We start from the raw sequence: 14,898 nt of genomic DNA on the forward strand, positions 1-14,898 counted from the left end.
AAAACATTTTATCTAACTAATGACAAACTTGAATTTAGAATAAGCATACATTCGAAAATTACCCTATGATGAAAGGTTTTTAGTTATTCCTAGAATTTTAAAGCTTTTTAACATAAATGTTGTTTTCAGTAATATTAATGTGAAGAATTTAGTAATAAAAAATTCTCCTGAAGATCTTCCAGGCTGCATATATGAAAATTCCTTGCAAAAGTGTGAAAAAGTCTATTACAGACAAACCGGTTAATCTCTTTCACAATGTCTCCAAACAGCACCGATATTCTGTGAGAACTGGGCAAATATCGAACTGGAGTCAAGCAAGAGCCTTAATCCCATGTAATGACACAGTTAAAAAGGAATATCATTGAATCTTGTTTCATCAAGTCAAATAATTGAAATGTTCTAAATTTAAGTCTTAGTTTATTTAAACTTTGTAGTTTTCTGTTAGGCTTAATCTATGTTTAAGTTTGTGACCGTGTGATATCCGATAGTCCTGGATAATCTCCTTAATTTTTTCCTTTTGACAATTACCATCTGGTTTCTTGATCTTGTTGTTTACCTGATAACTTTCTCTCCAGCTGTATTTCATTCGTTCCTTGACAATGTCTTAGTAAAGACGAAAGGCACTTGGATTTCTGACTATCATTTTCCTGTGGTATTCGCTTATATATATACATACATACATACATACTATATATATATATATATATATATATGATATATATATATATATATATATATATATATATATATATATATACATATAAACAATTCCTTAGTTCTACATTGGATATATATGTGTATGCATGTGTGCTTGTGTAAGTTTGTTTCTACACGTGCTTAATTTATGCATTATTAAAAATAATATGTCTACTATGAGTAATTTCACATATTAATCAATTGTTTAATGAAAGATACGACCAATGATGAAACCAAGAAACACTCACATCAAGGGCCATATAAAACAATAATGAGAGTGGTAAGATGGTAAATCAATCGGTCTTGCTCTAAACACCACTGAGTTGTTTTGTATACGGTCTATATTGACGTCACCATTCCTCTCGACCAATAGGAAGGCAAGATTTAGGTTTGTTTGTAAACAAACATATTTTTGCGGTGTTACGAACTTTGATGGAAAGTTAGGCAGCTTGACGACGCTTATTTTTTTACGGTTTATGGCTTCACCTGATGAACAGTACAAACAGTTATGCAAGAAATACAATATCGAGGTGCAAGAATGCGTGAGAGACATTTTAAAGCAGTAAGTTCACTTTCGTACGTTCTAGCCTAGTATCCTATGACCTACTAGGCTACCTAGTTTGTTGCGTCATTTTTTTACTGCTTAGCTTTAGCTAGCGTAGTTTATGCTATTTTTCTGTGTTAATCTAAGTAATCGAGACCAGATTTCAGACTAAATTAACCCATCGCGCCTCTCGATGATTTTGTTTCGTGTTTCCCTGACCCTAATCCTGCAGGCTAGTAGGGTAAAATACCGAATGGCCTGCCTTTACCATAGCGCGACCACCTTCCCGAAAATCGGAAATTATGGCCTTAATTTAGGAGAAAAAAAACTGACTTCGAGAGGAAAGTACAGGTCTTGAGGTGTTGCTTTGACGGACGCTGCTCTTGACTAATGTCCAGCCTGGGTTACAGGACGAGTTAAAGTACTTTTTCTGGGAAGGTGGTCATGCTACGGTAGAGGCCTGCCATTTGGTATTTTACCCTATACCTACCTATCTATACCTAGCCCAGCTAGTAGGGTAAACAAACCGCAGACGATCCATCATCATCGCGTGGCTCGGCCTTATTCACTTGATATTTAATTGGTGAAACAAGAATACAATTACAACTTTAAGCATACCATTCAGAAGATTGAAGTTTCGTCAACATAAGGTGACATATGAAAGCCCCATACAAACTAAAATAAGCATGTGAGCTCTTCGTAAAATATGTTTCAAGGCGGTTTTGAAATCCAATATGGCGGCAATCGTGTGGCTGGCCGTTCTAACCGCGGACAATCCACCATCTTTCCCAGCCTTCCCAGCCCTCATATGACAATGTTAGCATATATATATGTAACGTTTATTGATCTTACTCAAGATTGCAGTTGTAATCAGCACAATAAAACAACATTTTGTTGCCTATATTAGTGAAAGTATGAAACCTTTTATTCCCGGGGCCATGGTTTGAACTGAATTCATTTTTACCTTGTAATCGGTGGTTTCATCCTTACTGCCATCACAACTGAAACTCCACAGTGCTTATTTGATTGTAATTATACACATTTTGGTCTTAATTCACTCCACATTGCACTTGAACCATGTGGCTGTTCCTGGTTCCTAAGTACTCACTCCGCAAACACAGTTACAAGCAGCAGACGACAACATTGATTATGGGTGCAAAGCTTTACTCCCTTAATTGTTTACATTTACTTATTATTTAATTTAACTTTACTTCAAAATGTTTATTTAATTCATGTCTATTATCCCTTTTTTGCAACCAAATTAACCCCGAAAAATTACAAATATTTTGGATGTATACTTCCATGAATTCTAGTTGTCATAGTAATGCAGTAATTTGACAAAATTGGGCTGTAATATGCTATATATACTACAAATAGATACGATAATTTAACTTATTTCCCCGGTTTTGTGTTAGTCTCATACCCAGTTTGGATGGTAAACACATACCAATTGACAACACTGATAAACAATTGAAGAGTACAAAATGCCGCAAAACGCCGCAAAGAATGCCGTAGTCCCCTTCGATAAGTATGGTTAGAGGTTGGGTGTACGATTGTTGTGATGAAAGTGCCCCAGCTTCTATGGGTACAAGTGGTGTGGCAGATTTAGCACAGGAAATGGGAAGTTTATTGACAAAAGCAACTCCGCAAACATTGACATGGCGTCAATCTACTAATATTCCGAGTTGTAAGTAAAAATTTCAAAAGCGTTTTGGTGGTGTGTGCACTGCGTTGGCCACCCTTTTCATTACTCTATTTAAATCTTAGAATATGGCCTTAATTTCTAACTTTGGAGAAAATACTTACTTCGAAAGGAGAGTAGAGGTCTTTAGCTCCTCTCACCAACAACTAGTGACTGATGACCATCTCCGGTGTCAGGACGCGTTAAAAGTACTTTTTTGGAGGGTGGCCTAGCCATGGTAGTCGGTGAGTTGGCAGTCCATGCGGTGTTTTACCCTACAAACCATCGGTCTTTACATTAGGAATCATCTTCGGTGAAGCTGGAAACGGCCGCTAGACTTTTATAGCAAGGTAGTTTGGTAGTTGAACTACTGCTTGGGAGGGGGAATCTGCCCTCCTGGGTGTATGTATTCACTTCGCTTTCAGCTGCTGTCAGGTGATGACGTGTGTTACATCACTCTTGTTTTGACTGTTGTTAGCTCTTTGCATTACTTTCACGGTGAGATCTTTTCTTACTTTTGTGTTTTATGTATTGTTACTTTTGGTTTGCCGTTGATTTCGGCATATTTTAACCTTACAAACCCATAATTTTATTGTGCCTGCTTCTAGCCTACCCCTCCATAGAGTATATGACTAGGGCTGGGCAGCAAGAAGCGTAATAATTACATATTCAGTGTGGATATCAATCCTCATATCCTCTGCAATGGATAGGTTTGCAGAGGATGGGATTGCAATCCTACATTATTTTGTGATCTTGTGACCAGTGTTATTCTTTAACCCCTGTGCAATGTGTAAGCTCCAGGAAGGGAACGGAACGCCTGGGGAGTGGTGCAGAGACTGTCTTGGAGTCACAGCCCCTACGATTCCCTCGGCACCAGTTTCCTTCCTCCTCATTGTCTACCCCATGGAGTTCCCTGCACTGCTCCTTCTATGAATGAGGCCTCCTCTTCTTCCTTTCGCCTCATGTTTCAGAAAGACCTCGGCATGGGGCCTCAGGTAACCTTAAGGGAGCTGATCCCTTAGGAGGACAAGGAGCCCCTTCTATTAACCCATCTGTTATCCTTCTTCAGGTATAATAGAGGAGCAGTCAGGTCCAGTCTTGCAGTGGCTTGGTGTTCTAGACCAGCAGGTTCCCTTCACTGCAGGTCTTGCTTTCGCACCTGACTGTCCTGTGAACAACTCGGGAAATGGGGTGCAGGAATCATTAGACAAAAGCACAGACAAAGCCACCAGACTCATTTGGACGCAGCATCCATTATTTCCTCGCCTCCCAGCAACACAGGAGAATTGGGAGGGTGGGACACAAAGTTGAGATGGCCATACCCATCCATCGGTGTCAGCTGACCTCTCTCTCTCGTTGAAGTGCCCCCATCACCTATAGACCGTTCTGAGGGGACTGTTGGGTTGGCAACCTCTTCTCTCTCCCCAGTGCCTCCAGTGGAAGATGGATCTTCAGTGACGATCACCTGCCCTCGTGAATCTCTGAACCCTATCTCTCCCCCAAAATCCCCCATTGTGGATGTGGATGAGAGTAATCATAAGGGGTCTGGTGGCTGGCAGATACAAACAAGTAGAAAAAAAATAGAACCTCTCATTGCCTGCTGGACTGAAGTCCCAACAAAATGTGATTCACCTTGCCTGAAACCTGAGAAGAGATGTCACTTACTGATTCACAATCTGCGCTCATCGATGATGCTGGATGCTATGTGGAGAGGGTCAGGTTTATCACGGCTCTGACCCCCTCATCTCCAACAAACTCCCATGCAAAATTAAACATAAAGTGGCTTACAGGATTACCTGCCTATTACAACATCTCGATGTTATTAAAGGCGAGAATTTTGCTTCTAATATAAAAGTCACAAGATATAACCTAATCCGGTACCAACCCAGCCCCAGGGGAACTTACTGACACCGCAAGGAGGGTCACTTCCACTGCAAGTGCCAAACAACCTCTCACGGCAAGTGGCTAACCCCCCATCCACCCAAATGATTGGCACTTTCATCTCCCATCTTCGTGAGTAACCATGGATACATTAGATATAATCTATTGGAATATTTTTGGCCTTAAACGGAATGTTCTCCCCTAAACATGTTCTGCAAAAACTTTAAAGGCATCATTGCATTGTAAGAATGCAGCTCTGGCCACATGAAGACAGGAAGACTTCAGATATGCTCAACTTCATAGATGTAAGTTACAGATCAAATTGTAGCCGGTTGCCCAAAAGGAGCCTTTCTTTCCTATGGCACAAATTGTTAGACAACATGGCAAATGTGAAGACCTACAGGAGTGACAGATTGCTGGGGCTTCAAATGACAGTAGGGGACTCGAAAATCCTAATAATTAATTCTTTATAGTCCTGGGAAAAAAATTACAATAATTTTGATCAATACTGCATGATCTTAATAATTATTGTTTATATGCCCTGGGAAAATTACAGTCCAAATAAACTCTGTCATTGTCTGGTGAGGAGAAGGAGTAGGCCTCCAATCTGGTGCAGATGCGCTAGAGGCGAATAAATCAGGCAAATAAGTGTCTGAGATGGACATCGCCAGTTTTCATTGAGACTCTTAACAAGCTCGAATCTCCAGCAAGTGGGGAGAAGTCAGCCAGGCGCGAGGAGCCAGCCAGGCGCGAGGCGCCAGCCAGGCGCGAGTGAGGCGCCAGCCAGGCGCGAGGCGCCAGCCAGGCGCGAGGCGCCAGCCAGGCGCGAGGCGCCAGCCAGGGGTGAGGCGCCTGGCTGGCGCGAGGCACCAGCTAGGCGCCAGCCAGGCGCAAGCCAGGCTCTGGGCTTCATCCAGAAGAGATCTATTTCAAAGAAAGCCCTGGTCTTCTTTGGAACAGTGGAATCTCTAAAACACTTCTTGAGTAACTTGATGATTCCTTCAAACAGCTAAGAATTAAAAGCGCTTGAAGTGCGAGCTTTTAACAATTCTTGTTCTTTCCATAACAATATGTCGTGAGAGACATATTAGCTGTAATAACGGGAGATGCAACTCTGTGTTGACTTCTCTTTGCACGAAGGAGATCAAGTGGGCCTATGAGGATCCTTCTCTCTTTGTTATACGTGTCCACGGATGCGTTGCTGGGATAGGAGACGACACTGATCCTTAACTAGTGAATTAAATTTTTTTTATTTTAACATAAGTGTATTATTTTCTGGGGTTATTTGAAATGAGTTTGGGGATAGCTCTTTTTCAAATTAAGCACAAACCCTCGTGTTAGGATCAGGTGATCGGGATCGGTGTTGTGCTCCTTAAATTATGCCAATAGGCATTGGTGTATTGTCATGTAAGTGGATAAGACCCATTGACAATGACCACTAGATTCTGTCAAGTAAGTGGATAGACCCATTGACAGATCTACAAGAAACTCTTAGCCATAGGTTCATCATCCTCGCTGAGGCTCTTGAGACGAAGACTACTAGCAATAGCTAGGAAGTCGACCCTTCGTCTAAACACATAGGAACCAAGGTTTTCATACAATCAACTTACCTGTCAGATATATACATAGCTAAGACTCCGTCGGCCCCGACCAGAAATTCAAATTTCGCGCCACTCGCTACAGGTAGGTCAGGTGATCTACGGCCTGCCCTGGGCGGCAGGACTAGGAACCATCCCCGTTTTCTATCATATTTTCTCTGTCGCCGGTGGTATCAACATTGTTGTTATTACCTCCTGACTTAGATTCATTTTCAACCTTTGATCAACGTTTTTCGCTTTTTGGTGACGTATTTGGATCGTGTTTTGGCATTCGCTACTGTGGACTGTTTTGGAATAACTCTTTTGGATTTTTCTCAGTATGTCTGATTCTAATGTGAGTGTGAGAATGTGTGTGAATGTAGCTGCAGGGTGAGGATACCGAAAGCTTCGGTTGATCCTCACACTGTATGCCGTAAATGTAGGGGGTTTCAGTGTTCTGCTAATTAATACTTGTAAGGAATGCGAGGGATTGAATGCAGAAGAGTGGAAGACTTTGACTTCTTATTTGAAGAAGTTAGAGAGGGATAGAATTAGACGATTGAAAGGTGTGAGTTTAAGGCCTATTGAGCCTTTCACTGATAATTCTAATCCTACTGATGTAGATTCTCCCTATGTATCTCATTCTCAGAGTGCTTTTTCGGATTCGGCATCGGAAATCACCAATCTGAAAGCTACAATTAGAGAGATGAAGTCCAAGATGGCGGACTTCAAAGGTAAGGCTAGTGAAAGTGAACATTACTGTGAAGTGAGTTCTCCCAGTGTTGTGGAGGGGGCGTTTGATCGTCCCTGCGACGCTCCCAGGCCTAGACCTCTTCCAAGCTCACAAGCCCAGAGGAGAAGGAAAGTCGAAAGCCTTAAGGAGGTTGTGGGGATCCCAACGGTCAGACCGTCCCCATTCTTAGCTAGCTCTGCTTCGTGGCAGGCGGCTCAAGGATGCTTTAGAAAAAGCGTCATTCACGAGTGTTTCTCGTCATCTCCCTCTCCCTCACCTAAACGAGGGTGGAAGGAATCGAACTTGTCAAGACCGCTGAAGCGTCATATGAAGCCTGACATAGATTCTAGTCCAGAAGCGTTTCTCAGATGACGCCTCCGTCATCTAGCAAGAAAGCGAAGGGGGCGTCAGCGTCACCTGAAGAGTACGCGGAAGTACCCTTTCTTTCTTCTCCCCCGAGTGATGACGAAAGACGTCATGCACTGGACGTGGGAGAAGCGTCAAGAAAGATCATCATGGCAGTTCAAGAGCAACTGTCATCTCTAGTGTAGTTTTTAGCGCCACGTCGGAAGGACGTGACGCTTCCAATTAAGAAGTCTCGTCCTCTCTCACCTGTTCAACGAGAAGCGTCATACAGACGGGAAACGGCTAAACGTCTTACAGAAACGTCTAGTTCGAAAGCGAGAACAGTGATTACGAGAGTGTCGTAACGCCAGAGAGACGTAAGACGTCTTTTAGACGCGAAGCGTCATTGGAAAAGGGAGCATAGACATGACGCTCCGTCCAATATTAGACGCCAAGTAAGACGCCTTTGGAGAGCGGAGCGTCTGCCAAGCGCGAAGCGTCATCGAGACGTCAGCAAAAGACGTCATCCATGACGCTTGGAGAACGGGAAGCGTCATGTAAGCGGGAAGCGTCTTCTAAAATTCTAGAGAAGCCGAAGCCTATGACGCCTTCAAAGACTATTAGAGCGGGAAAGAGGAAGGAGTATCATTCCCTTAGCCCCTCTCCTATTAGGAGTTTGTCGCCTCAAGAAGACGAACGTTCGGAAAGGAGAGCGGAGAAGCATGTTGATCCCGAGTTAGAGGAAAACTCGGATGACGAATATAGTGGAAGAGAAGGTCTCTCTAACTATAAGGTGTTGACTACCTACTGCTGGAGGAGTACGGAGACGAGTTGACTCCTGCCGCTCCTCCTTCTCCGCGCTCGCTCTTTTCCAGTACTAAGACGAAGAAGCCTTCGTCTTTTCTCAAATGAAACCTACCATATCGATGAAAAGAGCTTTACATTCCTTAGACTCTTGGATGAAGTCTAAGAAAGACTTAGTAAGGACAGTCTTCTGTATGCCTCCAGCAAGATTGGCTGGGAAAAGAGGCGTTTGGTATCAGACGGGAGAGAATATGGGTATTGCTCTCCCTTCTACAACCGAAACAGATTTTTCGACTTTGGTTGACGCTTCAAGGCGTCCAAGTCTCAATTCTGCACGGATTACATGGGTATTTCGGAACTGGATCATCTCCTCAAGGGACTCTTTCGTGTATTGGAAGTTTTTAACTTCTTAGATTGGTCCCTTTGGGGTGATGTCCAAGAAAGCACATGATTCGGAAGGAATCGAACCTGAAGCCCTATTATGCATATTGTCTTGTATTGACAAGGCGGTACAGGATGGATCTTTTGAAATAACCTCTTTGTTTGGAGCAGGCCTTTTAAAGAAAAGGACTGTATATGGCGCCTTCTTAACTAAGGCAGTCTCACATGCTCAGAGAGCAGCACTTCTATATGCGCCTCTATCTGACTTTTTGTTCCTTCTCAGTTAGTAAAGGACATTGCGCATTCTTTAACTGAGAAGGCAACTCAGGATCTGCTGACGCAGTCAGCAAGAAAGAAGAAACCTGTTGCTACATCGGACAAGAAAGGACCCAGTACAACGGTGCAGCCCTTTCGAGGTGTTCCGACCTCCAGACCTTCCACAAGGAGGAAGGCTCCAGAGAAGAGAGGTAGATCTGCTTTTCGTCCCTTTAAGAAAGGAAAATGAAGATTCTCTCCTCCAAGCACCAGTAGGTGCCAGGCTCCTGGGATTTGTGGAAGCCTGGACACTGATAAATGCAGACGCGTCATCTTTGGTGATCTTAAGGAAGGGATATCGTATCCCTTTCCTGAACACTCCTCCCTTAACGTCATACCAAGGGAACTATCAGCCAAATACAAGGATCCTGTGCTGAGGGATACTCTTCGATCGATGGTGGAGCAAATGTGGGACAAGAGAGCGATAGAATTGGTACGGGATCAACGCTCGGGGTTTTACAATCGCCTTTTTCTGGTGGAGAAAGCCTCGGGAGGTCTGGAGACCAGTACTGGACGTCAGCTCTCTGAAACAAATTTGTTCAGAAGGAGAAGTTCTCCATGGAGACTTCTGCTTCAGTCATGGCGTCATTACGTCAGGGAGATTGGATGGTGTCTTTAGATCTCCAAGACGCCTACTTTCACGTCCCGATCCACCCTTCATCGAAGAAGTACCTCCGTTTCATGACGGGGGGAAGGATCTTTCAGTTCAGAGCCTTGTGTTTCGGCCTGTACACAGCTCCTCAGGTCTTCACAAGCCTGATGAAGAATGTGGCGAGGTTTCTTCACCTCAAAGGAGTGAATGTCTCTATGTATCTGGACGACTGGCTCATCAGGGCCAGATCGGAGAGACAGTGCTTGGAGGACCTAAAGTTAACTCTCGATTTAATCAAAGCGTTGGGATTGCTTGTGAACCTCGAGAAGTCTCAGCTGACCCCCAGACAAAACCTAGTCTATCTGGGGATTCGGATGGATTCTCGGGGTTTTCGAGTTTTTCCTTCGCAAGAGAGAATCGCAAAAGGTTTGCGAATAGTCTCTCTCTTCTTAGAGAAGCAACAAACGTCAGCGAGGGAATGGTTGAGCCTTCTAGGGACGCTTTCCTCGCTACAACAATTCGTCCCTCTAGGAAGACTGCATGTACGTCCGCTTCAATTCTTCCTCAAGAGGTCTTGGAGCTGGAAAAACCGGACAACTGTCGGACGTTTTTTCCATTCCAGAGGAGATAAAGTCACACCTACAATGGTGGTTGCTCCCTCTGGAAGAGAACAAAGGGATCTCTCTAAGAACACAGAACCCAGACCTAGTGTTGTTCTCCGACGCGTCGGAGAGAGGTTGGGGAGCGACATTAGGCTCAGAGGAAGTGTCAGGCACCTGGGAACCAGCACAGGTGTCTTGGCACATAAACTGCAAAGAGCTCTTCGCCGTACATCTGGCCTTGAAGAGCCTAGAACCGCTGGTGTCAAACAAGGTAGTGCAAGTAAACGTGGACAACACCACCGCACTTGCCTACATTCGGAAACAGGGAGGGACGCACTCCTCGTTCCTTTACGAGCTCACGAGAGATCTATTACTTTGGGACGTCTCACAGGAACATCTCCCTGTCTGACAAGGTTCGTACAGGGAGTAAGGAATGTGAGGGCGGACAGGCTCAGCAGGAGGAACCAGGTCCTTCATACAGAATGGACACTACACGAGGAAGTGTGTCTCGATTCTCTGGTCTCTGTGGGGAACTCACCTCATGTGGATCTCTTCGCAACATTCATTTCAAAAAGGCTCCCAGTGTTTTGCTCGGTCGTGGAAGATCCAAGAGCACTTATGGTGGACGCCTTCCTGCTAAACTGGTCTCGAGTAGACGTTTATGCTTTTCCCCATTCAAATCCTGGGGTTAGTAATGAAAAAGTTTGCGGCGTCAAAGGAGACGAGGATGGACGTTTAATAGCCCCCACCCCCTTTTGGCCGGCCCAGGAATGGTTCACGGAGGTGTAAAGTGGATCGTAGACTTTCCAAGATCCCTACCAAGAAGGACGGATCTTCTCAGACAACCACCCACTTCAAAGAGGTACCATCAAAACCTCCCCGCTCTCGCTCTGACTGCCTTTCGACTATCGAAAGACTTGTCAGAGCGAGAGGCTTTTCTCGCGAAGTGGCAAGCGCGATCGCGAGAGCACGCAGAACCTCCACTACGAAAGTATACCAGTCGAAGTGGGAGGTATTTAGAAGGTGGTGTAGATCCAAGAAGTTGTCCTCCTCCACTACCTCTATAGCGGAAATTGCTGATTTCCTGCTATTCCTGAGAGTAAAATCTCATCTAGCCGTTATCCACAATAAAGGGATACAGAAGTATGCTCTCGGCTGTATTCAGGAACAGAGGATTAGATCTGGCAAATAATAAAGATCTCCACGATCTCATAAGATCTTTTGTAGATCTTCAAGTCTAAGGAACCAGTACCTCCGAACTGGAACCTGGACGTAGTCCGCAAATATCTGTCATCGGATAGATTCGAACCTCCTCATCTGGCATCGTTTAGAGACATAACTAGAAAATGCCTATTCCTATTATCTTTAGCTACGGCAAAGAGAATTAGTGAATTACAAGCTCTGCAGGATAAAGTAGGATTCAAGGGAGACTCGGCTATTTGCTCGTTTAAGACCCTGTTTTTAGCGAAAAACGAGAATCCCACGAATCCCTGGCCTAAGTCATTCGAAGTCAAAGGAATGTCGAGTCTCGTAGGCAGAGAAGCAGAGAGGTCTCTATGCCCTGTTAGAGCGCTGAAGTTCTACCTTCAGAGAAAGCGTCAGTTGGGAGGCTCTAGACAAGGTCTTTGGTGCGCGGTAAAAGACCCCACAAGACTGATGTCCAAGAATGCTCTGGCGTTCTTTGTAAGAAACGTCATTACGGACGCTCATAAGGTCTGTCCTGACGAACAGTTACAACTACTGAGAGTAAAAGCTCATGAAGTAAGAGCTGTAGCGACGTCTCTCTCGTTTTATAAGAATATGTCGCTTAAAAACATCATAGATACGACATTTTGGAGATGCAACTCAGTATTTGCATCTCATTACTTGAAAGACGTTCGTGTGACATATGAGAAGTGTTTTTCTCTAGGTCCTTTCGTATCGGCGGATACGATTCTGGGTACGGGAGCCGACACCAATCCTTAATATGTATATACTTTTCTTCTTTTTGGATATGGTCTGGAGTCTCTTCGAACAATAGAGGACTTAGGCTAGCACGGGCGGCCGTCTGTGTTGTTCAGTAAGAGACTCTTGTCATATCCAATTAGATGAGTATAATTTTTTTTTTTTTTTGAAAATTATGTATGTGTGCGTAGTGGTTTTGAGTTACGGTTGTTGTGACGAGTTCGGGGATAACTCGTAACAATCCTTAGTTCTAACATATGGTTAGGATCAGGTGGTCGGGATTGGTTGTGTGCTCCTTCATAAGGTGTATTGTCATATAAGTGGATCAGCACCCATTGACAAAGTCCTTTTAGGCTCTGCCGAGTAAGTGGATAAGACCCCATCGGCAGACCCACAAGAACTCTTGGCCATAGATCATATATCTCGCTAAAGTTTCTTGAGGTGATGCAGACTACTGGGCAAACACCCACGAAGTCTACCACCTATCAGGTAGGAACCAAGGTTTTATTTATACCTACAACATATGTTGTTTACCTGTCTATTCCATATAGTAGCTGTCTCTTACCCTCCACCGAAGGGTGCCAATCAGCTATGTATATATCTGACAGGTAAGTTGATTGTATGAAAATGATATTGTTATGATACAATAAAGTTTCATACATACTTTACCCCCCCTGGCTAGCATATATACAATTAAAGGCCCACCCAGCTCCCCGCAGGAGACAGGTGGAAGAGAGAATATGATAGAAAACGGGATGGTTCCTAGTCCTGCCGCCCAGGGCAGGCCGGTAGATCACCTGACCTACCTGTAGCGTAGTGGCGCGAAATTTGAATTTCTGTCGGGGGACGACGGAGTCTTAGCTATGTATATATCTGCAGGTAAGTATGTATGAAACTTTATTGTATCATAACAATATCATTTTATTTATTTATTACCTACAACGTATGTTGTTTACCTGTCTATTCAGTAATAGCCTGTCTTTTACCCTCCACCAATGGTGTGAATCAGCTATGTATATATCTGACAGGTAAGTTGAATGTATAAAAATGATATTGTTATGATACAATAAAGTTTTATACATACTTACCTGGCAGATAGTATATACAATTAAATGGCCCACCCAGCCTCCCCTCAGGAGACAGCTGGAAGAAAAAATATGAATTAGAAAAACGGGTATGGTTCCTATTTCCCGCACCCAGCGGCGGGGGGGTAGATCACCTGACCTACCTGCCGCGTGTGCCGCGAAATTCGAATTCTGTCGGGGACGACGAAGTAATAGCTATGTATATATCTGCCAGGTAAGTATGTATAAAACTTTATTGTATCATAACAATATCATTTTGGACTATACTTATCCAGTAATTACATTTATAATCGGAGCCCACCTTCCGTCCCCTAGCATGGATTTTCTTTTTAAGGGCATAAAACAAACTGAGCTCTTTGCCAAGTGGTTCCTCTCTCTTGGGACATTGCTACCTAGCCAAACAAATCATAAAAAAAGTTAGTGCGACACGTGAATTTCGGAATTTAATTGCCAGGCGAGTGAAACTCTTATATATATAATTACTGGGTAAGTATAATTAAAACTTTGTTTTATTATGTCATATTTGTCATCAGCATAGCTGGATTTTTAAAAGAACACGTAACAGATAAACATTTAATCGCAACTTTTACTGCGTGTAGGTTGTGTTTGTAAGGTTTTCAATTTCTTAAAATGTTGGGGATTAATTTTGTTTTATTTTCATATTCTCCTCAACTGTCCTAAATTTTTGTTTGTACTTATGGTTTATATTTACTGCAATTTTTATTTTTTCTCTTCCAGGGGAGATATCTTGGACTTTTCCAATCAGACTTTGTCAGTTGGAACATGTGCAGTGTTGGGGAAAATTATGCAATCATCTACTGTCTTTTCCAAGGTATGCAATGTTTCTGTTGTGTTTAATCATTTTTGGATTTGCCTGCTCATATAATAGCAAAATCTTGATTTTTCTTTTACCTAACTCCTTAAAAGATAAGTTTTCTAGGTAGATTTTTTGAAATAACTATTTTTGTACTGGTACATAAACTAACTTGTTAGTAACAAAATTGCACCCAAAAAGACCCCTTATGGTTTATGTTGTGTTGAGTTAACTTTACTGAAGGTTAGTAAATATATTGTACTTTTAAACAATTTTGGAAAAAAGCTGAATAGAATATAATTTGAGCTTCATTTTATTTTATAAGCTCATCATTTTTCTGTGAATTGGGAATATCTTTTTGAATTCACTTTTACTTATGGTAAGTCAGGAGAAATGCAGTCACACACTTCATAGAATAAAGTAAGAACTTGCTTACAGAATATCCATGTGGTATATTAAGTCAAATAGTTTCCCCTGTATGAAAGAAAAGAAAGAAAGAATGCCACTAATAACTGTATGATGCAGATAATTATAGTCATCTCTAACATAAAATGTATTTGTTCCGACACGGCATACAAACCTTCGGTCCTTTTACAATAGGAAGGTACTAGCGGCAGCTGGATAGGTCGTAAGCTTTCGAACAAGGGGTTCGGTAGTTAACTGCTTGTCCGACAGGCGCGCGCGCGCGACTGGGAGGTAAACAAATCACTTTTGCTTTCGGCCTCACAGCGAGTGGACGTGTGTGTTCTATGCTCTCTGCCCGCTTCTCGTCGTTTGCTTTCCCTTGGTTGTATGGTTGTGTTTGCGTTTTGAGTGAACATTGTAAGTACAATCATTCCTTTTTTCATCATCATTATTACAATTGTGATCAATTATGGAGTCTCCACGCCCCGCTACCCTCCGG

The 14,898-nt window shown here is 43.0% G+C and overlaps 1 pseudogene; it reads left to right on the top strand.

Moving 5' to 3' along the window:
• Positions 1-1,110: 1,110 nt before the first annotated feature.
• Positions 1,111-14,898, top strand: part of LOC135219987 (leucine-rich repeat-containing protein 45-like) — a 99,675-nt pseudogene continuing 85,887 nt past the window's right edge.

This window comes from Macrobrachium nipponense, chromosome 1 (genome assembly GCF_015104395.2).
Source record: "Macrobrachium nipponense isolate FS-2020 chromosome 1, ASM1510439v2, whole genome shotgun sequence".
Taxonomy (NCBI): Eukaryota; Metazoa; Arthropoda; class Malacostraca; order Decapoda; family Palaemonidae; genus Macrobrachium; species Macrobrachium nipponense.